The sequence below is a fragment of the Lepus europaeus genome, chromosome X (assembly GCF_033115175.1).
Source record: "Lepus europaeus isolate LE1 chromosome X, mLepTim1.pri, whole genome shotgun sequence".
NCBI lineage: Eukaryota > Metazoa > Chordata > Mammalia > Lagomorpha > Leporidae > Lepus > Lepus europaeus.
In genome coordinates this window covers 61,113,799-61,121,569 of record NC_084850.1, presented here as the reverse complement: position 1 = coordinate 61,121,569, position 7,771 = coordinate 61,113,799, and positions in this window count along the sequence as shown.

The following is a 7,771-nucleotide window of genomic DNA, read 5'->3' as shown; positions in this document are numbered from 1 at the left end:
TCTCCTTTCATTTTGGAACAGCCTTTCTTTGTCTCTCACAACATTGATATTTTTTTTTAAAGATGTGTATTTATTTGAGAAGCAAAGTGATAGATTGGGTAGGAGAGAGACAGAGCTTCCATTTTCTGGTTCCCCAAATGCCCACAACAGCCAAGGCTACATCAAGCCAAATCCAGAAGCCATCATTTGCTGCCTTCCCAGGTGCATTAGCAGGAAGCTGGATAAGAAGCAGAGTAACTGAGACCTGAACCTGTACTTTCATATGGGATGTGGGCATTACAAGCAGCAACTCAACCTGCTGCACCACAACACCTGCCCCTCATAACAGTTTTGAGACCTTAGTTTATTTTATTTTAAAAAGACATATGGGGCCGGTGCTGTGGCACAGCGGGTAAACGCCCTGACCTGAAGCGCCGGCATCCCATATGGGTGCCGGTTCAAGACCGGCTGCTCCACTTCTGATCCAGCTTCTGCTATGACCTGGGAAAGCAGTAGAAGATGGCCCAAGTCCTTGGGCTCCTGCACCCGCGTGGGAGACCCGGAAGAAGCTCCTGGCTCCTGACTTCGGATCGGTGCAGCTCCGTCCGTTGCAGCCAATTGGAGAGTGAACCATCGGATGAAAGACTTCTCTCTCTGCCTCTCCCCTCTGTGTAACTCTGACTTTCAAATAAATAAATAAATCTTTTTAAAAAAGACATAAAAGTTGGGGCCGGCACTGTGGTGTGGCAGGTGTGGTCACCACCTGCAGTGCCAGCATCCCATTTGGGTGCTGGTTCAAGTCCCAGCTGCTCCATTTCCAATCCAGCGCTCAGCTATGGCCCAGAAAAGCAGTAAAGCAGTAGAAGACGGCCCAAGTCTGTGGGCCCCTGCACCCAAAGGGAGACCTGGAGGAGGCTCCTGACGCCTGGCTTTGGATCTGCCCAACTCTGGCCATTGTGGTCAGTGGATGGAAGACCTCTCTCTGTATCTTTGCCTTTCAAATAATAAATAAGTCTTTAAAAAATTAAGACACAAAAGTTTATTTTAAAATGGGGAAAGTATCTGAATATACCTTTCTCCCGATAAGATATTTAAAAAGTCAGCACATTAAAAGATGTTCGGCCGGCACCATGGCTCGTTAGGTTAATCCTCCACCTGCGGCGCCGGCACTAGTCCCGGTTGCCCCTCTTCCAGTCCATCTCTCTGCTATGGCCCGGGAGTGCAGTGGAGGATGGCCCAAGTGCTTGGGCCCTGCACCCGCATGGGAGACCAGGAGAAGCACCTGGCTCCTGCCTTCGAATCAGCGCGATGCGCCAGCCACGGCGGCCACTGGGGGGTGAACCAACAGAAAGGGAAGGCCCTTTTCTCTGTCTCTCTCTCTAACTGTCCACTCTGCCTGTCCAAAAAAGAAAAAAGATGTTCAAATTAGTCATTAGGAAAATCCTCAATGAACATTCACTGCACATCCAAGATGTCTGCTTAAAAAATTGGGCAATAGGGGCCGGCTCCGTGGCACAGTAGTTAATCCTCTGCCTGCGGAGCCGGCATCCCATATGGGCACCGGTTCTGGCTCTGGCCATTGAGGCCATCTGGGTAGTGAATCAACTGAAGGAAGACCTTTCTCTCTGCCTCTCCCTCTCACTGTCTGTAACTCTACCTCTCAAATAAATAAAATCTTTTTTTTAAAAAAATTAGGCAATAACAAGTGGTGGGGAGTAACTGGAGACACTGAAACCTTCAAATATTACTGATGTGAAACTCATACGCTGCTGGTTTTCAATTTTGCTGAAGTCCAATTTTTTTTAATTGCCTGTGATTTGGAGATCATACCTAAGAAACAATTACTAAATGAACCAGAACTTCCACTCCAAGGTATGGAAACTATTTTTTAAATTTTTTTAAATATTTATTTATTTGAAAGAATTACACAGAGAGAGAAGGAGAGGGAGAAAGGGAGAGAGAGAGAGAGAGAGAGAGAGAGAGAGAGAGAGAGAGAGGTCTGGTCACTCCCCAGCTGGCCACAATGGCCAAAGCAGCGCTGATATGAAACCAGGAGCCAGGAGCTTCTTCCAGGTCTCCCACATGGGTGCAGGGGCCTAAAGGCTTGGACCATCTTCTACTGCTTTCCCAGGCCATAGCAGAGAGCTGGATCGGAAGAGGAGCAGCCAGGACTAGAACTGGTGCCCATATGGGATGCCGGCTCCGCAGGCAGCAGCTTTACCCACTAAGCCACAGTGCCGGCCCCTGGAAACTCTATTTTTTAAAAAATAGAATGTTCATATGTTAGTTAAAGATGTTGCGCAGTTTCTCTACTATATACTCATTTAGGGATTTCTCTTTCTTCCTTGGTATTAATAAACAATCTGTGGAGAAAAGCATATAAGTCCATACAAGCATATAAGTCCATAGTATTCCTCACCAAAACTTCCCCCTAGGTTATCTATTAATAATTCTTGCCCAAATTAACCTATTAAATGATAATTTTCCAACTCCAACACTCCCTTCAGGTTTACCAGTCAGCACACAACATTATACTACAAGTAAAGGCCCTCCCTTCTCTGTCACTTGTTACCTACTTAGTATCACTGTGGACTTACAGCTCCCTATTTTTTTCAATGGCTTAAAATTCACTACTATCCTTAATTATTTTGGGCCTCAAATTACCCAGATTTGGCCAGCGGACGTGTCTAGTAATTTCTTTAAAAATTTTTCTTAAATTTACAGGAGAGGGAGAGGGAGGGGGAGGGGAAGGGAGAGGGGGAGGGGGAGGGAGAGGGAGAGGGAGAAGGAGAAGGAGAGGGAGGGGGGGGAGAGGGAGAGGGAGAGGGAGAGGGAGAGGGAGATGTTCCCATTCACTGGTTCGCTCCCCAGATGCCCACAACAGCCAGGGCTGGGCCAGACTGAAGCCAGAAGTCAGGAAGCCAATCCAGGTCTCCCACATGGGTGGCAGGGGTCCAAACATTTGAGCCATTTTCTGCTCCTTCTCAGAGTGGGCATTACCAGGAAGCTAGAGTTGGAAATGGAGCAAAATGCTGACCTCCTACTTCGTGCTTTTAATCTATTAGGAAACATTCTTCAAGGACATATTGTGATGCAGAGTAGTCTGGTCAAGAACTTCTGGTGACCTAATAATTTCTGAGACAGTTTATAGGAGAGGTGCTTAGTCAGGGTCCAGGTTTCTTTCCTCTGATCTCTTACAGACTCCCCTATATTAAAGACCATAAAAGGAAGCTTAGGAAAGTCAGTGTGTGTATAGTGTGTGGTATAAAGACAATGGCATCCAAAAAAATCTTCCATATGAAGGACCTTGGTGGGTGAGACCCCAGTGGAAAGAAATGGTCCTCAAAGAAGGATGTACTTTTCTCTGAAGGGAGGAGAGAATTTTCCACTTTGCTTATGGCCCTGACTAAATACTGACAGTGTTTGTGGATTCAAAAGGCTTTCATAGCCTAGGCTGCTCATGTCAAGAGCCTGGAGTGATCACTGACTGATGTCATACATGAATGTTAATTGTTAAATTAACAAGAGTCACTGTGCTCTAACTTCCCATGCAGGATCTCTGTCCTCAAAGAGTTGTATTATAACTATGTCTATGTGCTCCCAAAAGATGTATCATTCTTGGGTACTTCGTTAAAGTTAATTAATTCTTTAAAAAAAGTGAAATTAACTTCAATATGCAATGACTGAACAGCCCTTGTCTCAGCTGTTGAAGAACAATTTTGTTTTTTGGTTTATGGGTTTCTTTTTACCGTGAAAATTGTTGAACTCTTTACTTAGTATAGAGTTGGTGTTCTGTGTATAAAGGTAATAAAAAATGGATCTTAAGGGCCGGCACTGTGGCGTAGTGGGTGAAGACGCCGCCTGCAGTGCCAGCCTCCCATATGGGCACCAGTTTGAGTCCTGGCTGCTCCACTTCCGATCCAGATCTCTGCTATGGTTGGGAAAGCAGTGGAATGTGACCCCATGTGGGAGACCTGGAAGAAGCTCCTGGTTGCTGGCTTCGGATTAGCTCAGCTCTGGCCATTGTGGCCATTTGGAGAGTAAACCAGTGGATGGAAGATCCTTTCTCTCTTTCTACCTCTCTCTGTAACTCAGTCTTTCAAATAAATAGTTTTTTTTTTTTGACAGGCAGAGTGGACAGTGAGAGAGAGACAGAGAGAAAGGTTTTCCTTTTGCCGTTGGTTCACCCTCCAATGGCCGCTGCGGTAGGCGCGCCGCGGCCGGCACACCTCGCTGATCCGATGGCAGGAGCCAGGTGCTTCTCCTGGTCTCCCATGGGGTGCAGGGCCCAAGGACCTGGGCCATCCTCCACTGCCTTCCCGGGCCACAGCAGAGAGCTGGCCTGGAAGAGGGGCAACCGGGACAGGATCAGTGCCCCGACCGGGACTAGAACCCGGTGTGCCGGCGCCGCAAGGCGGCGGATTAGCCTAGTGAGCCGCAGCGCCGGCCCTACAATAAATAGTTTTTAAAAGACAATAGCATGAGCCTATGGTATGGCAGAGAATAGCAATGGAGGGGGAAGAGAATGGATGATAACAGGAGGTTCCTGGATTGTTTTAGTATTCCAATGACTGCCTATATCATCTCTCCCTCCTACACATCTCTTCAACCTTTATTCAGATAATCTATTTCTGCTTAGAGGTTTTATCTCCTATTCACTGGGAAACCATCTGTGGCTTGTGAGAAGGAAATGGGCTGAAACAGGTTGGCTGAACAATCTTTTTTAAAAACAATTTATTTATTTGAAACAATTTCAGAGAAAGAGGGAGAAATGTAGAGAGAGAGAATCTTCCAACCACTGGTTCACTTACCAAATGGCTGCAATGGCCAGGGCTGGGCCAGGCTAAAGCCAAAAGCCTGGAACTCCATCTGGGTCTCTCACCTGCATGCAGGAGCCGGAGCACTTGGGCTGTCTTCTGCTGCTTTCTCAGGTGCTTTAGCAGGGGACTGGATCAGAAGTGGAGCAGCTGGGACTCAAAACAACACCCATATAGGATGTAGGCAGTGGCTTAATTTGCTGCACCACAACACCAGCCACATGGCTGAACAATTTTTTAAAATATTTATTTATTCAAAGAGGCAGGGATATAGAGAGAAGAGAGAGAGAGAGAGAGAGAGAGAGAGAGAGAAAAGAGCAACTGAAACTGATGAAACAGTTATACAGAGAGAAAGGGGGAGAGAGAGAGAAAGAGCGAGCGAGCGAGCGCTCCCATCTGCTTGTTCACACCCCAAGTGCCTGCACCAGCTAGGACTGGGCCAGGCCAAACCCAAGAACTCAACCTAAGTCTCCCACATGGATTGCAGCAACTAAGTACTTGAGCCATCACCTGCTGCTTCCCAAGATGTGAATTAGCAGGAAGCTAGAGGCAGTGGTTTTTTTTTTTTTTTTTTCTTACTATTTGTTGAACTCTTTACTTAGTGTAGGGTTAACCATACAATCATTAAGTAAAGTGAAAATAGATCTTCCGGCCGGCGCAGTGGCTCAATAGGCTAATCCTCTGCCTTGCGGCGCCAGCACACCGGGTTCTAGTCCCGGTCGGGATGCCGGATTCTGTCCCGCTTGCCCCTCTTCCAGGCCAGCTCTCTGTTGTGGCCCGGGAGTGCAGTGGAGGATGGCCCAAGTGTTTGGGCCCTGCACCCCATGGGAGACCAGGAGAAGCACCTGGCTTCTGCCTTCGGATCAGCGCAGTGCGCCGGCCGCAGCACACCAGCTGGAGGGTGAACCAATGGCAAAGGAAGACCTTTCTGTCTCTCTCTCTCACTGTCCACTCTGCCTATCAAAAAAAAAATCTTCATAAAAATTAAGAATGGGACTAGGAGAGGGAGGAGGAGGAAGGATTGGAACGTGGGTGGGAGGGAGGGAAGTCTCACTATGTTCTTAAATCTGTATATATGAAATATATGGAACATGTTCAATTTAAATAAAATTTTTAAAAAAGAAAAAATATGGAATAATAATAGAAAAAGAAGTTGGGGCTGGGAATCGAATGCAAGTACTCCAATGTGGGTTGTGCTTGCTTGTCTTTTTTTAATAGAAAGCTTTTATTTAATAAATATAAATTTTGGAACTACAACTTCTGGATTATAGCGGTTCTTCCCCCATACCCACCCTACCACTTCCAAATCATCCCACCTCCTACTCCCTCTCCCATTCCATTTTTCATTAAGATTCATTTTAAATTTCTTTATATACAGAAGATCAACTCTATACTAAGTAAAGATTTCAACAGTTTGTACCCACACACTTTACACAAAGTATAACATACCATTTGAAGACTAGTTGTACCTTAATTCTCATAGTATAATACATTAAGGACAGAGATCCTACATGAGGAGCAAGTGCACAGTGACTCTGTTGTTGATTTAACAATTAACACTCCTATTTATGACGTCAGTGATCACCCAAAGCTCTTGTCACGAGCTGCCAAGGCTATGGAAGCCTCTTGAGTCCGGTTGTGGGTATCTTAACAGTCATCTTAAACAGTAGGCTAAATGCTCAACCCAAAGAATTTTTTTTAACTTCCAATCTCATAATAGTCTTCAACTTACAAAGCAAAAATTATGAAGTAATACAGAGTCCCCATACACCCCACACCCAGCTTCCTCTATCGTTAACATCTTATGGTAGTATGATTCTCAAGAATTTTTTTTATCGGAAGGATTACCAAGGAGAGGTGGTCACGGAGAATCGCTCAAATTTTTGTTTTGCTTTCTTTTCTAAAGATCAAACCGTTTATTCCACAAAGGAAATTGCAAATGGAAACCAGTATGGCTGTTCCCCACTGGATGGCCTCTTATGTCAGCTTCATTACTTTGAATTTTGTAACCCAAATTCACAAGTCATATTGAAATTATTCATTTCTGCATGATAGACAAATTTTCACCCAAGCTGAAAGGAAGAAGTTTTTCTTTTTCTAAGATCATTTTCTGGGAGAGGTGTGTATTCATTGCAATGCTGATTTTCATGACAATTGGCAGCTTAGGCTGTGTCTTAGTCTGCTATGCTGCTATAACAAAATGCCTGGGACTGGGTAACTTATAAAGAACAGGAATTTATTTTTCACAATTTTGGAGGCTGTGAAATCCAAGATCAAGTTTCTAGCAGATGTCATGTCAGGCGAGGGTTGCTTTCCGTGACTCTTTGTTTTTCTTTAGTGCCTTATGCTTATATCCTTTGGAAGGGAGGAATCCTGTGGCCTTATGTGGCAGAAGGTAGAAAGGCAAACGACAGAATGTTACGTGAAGCCTTTTGTAGAAGGACCTTATTCCTTCCCAGGAGGGAGGAACCCTCATAATCTAATCACATTAATGGTTATCACATTGGCTATTCAGTTTCAACACTTAAATTTTGGAGGGGACATATTCAACCAGCTGAAATTAATCCAACTATAAAGGCAATCACTTGTTTTTAAAAAAAATTTTTTTTGACAGGCAGAGTGGATAGTGAGAGAGACAGAGAGAAAGGTCTTCCTTTTTGCCGTTGGTTCACCCTCCAATGGCCGCTGCAGCCTGCGCATCGCGCTGATCCGAAGCCAGGAGCCAGGTGCTTCTCCTGGTCTCCCTTGCGGGTGCAGGGCCCAAGGACCTGGGCCATCCTCCACTGCACTCCTGGGCCATAGCAGAGAGCTGGCCTGGAAGAGGGGCAACCGGGATAGAATCCGGGGCCCCAACCGGGACTAGAACCCGGTGTGCCGGCGCCGCAAGGCGGAGGATTAGCCTGTTAAGCCACGGCGCCGGCCCTGTTTTTAAAAATATTTTATTTGAAAGGCAGAGTTAGAGTGAGAGGGAGAGG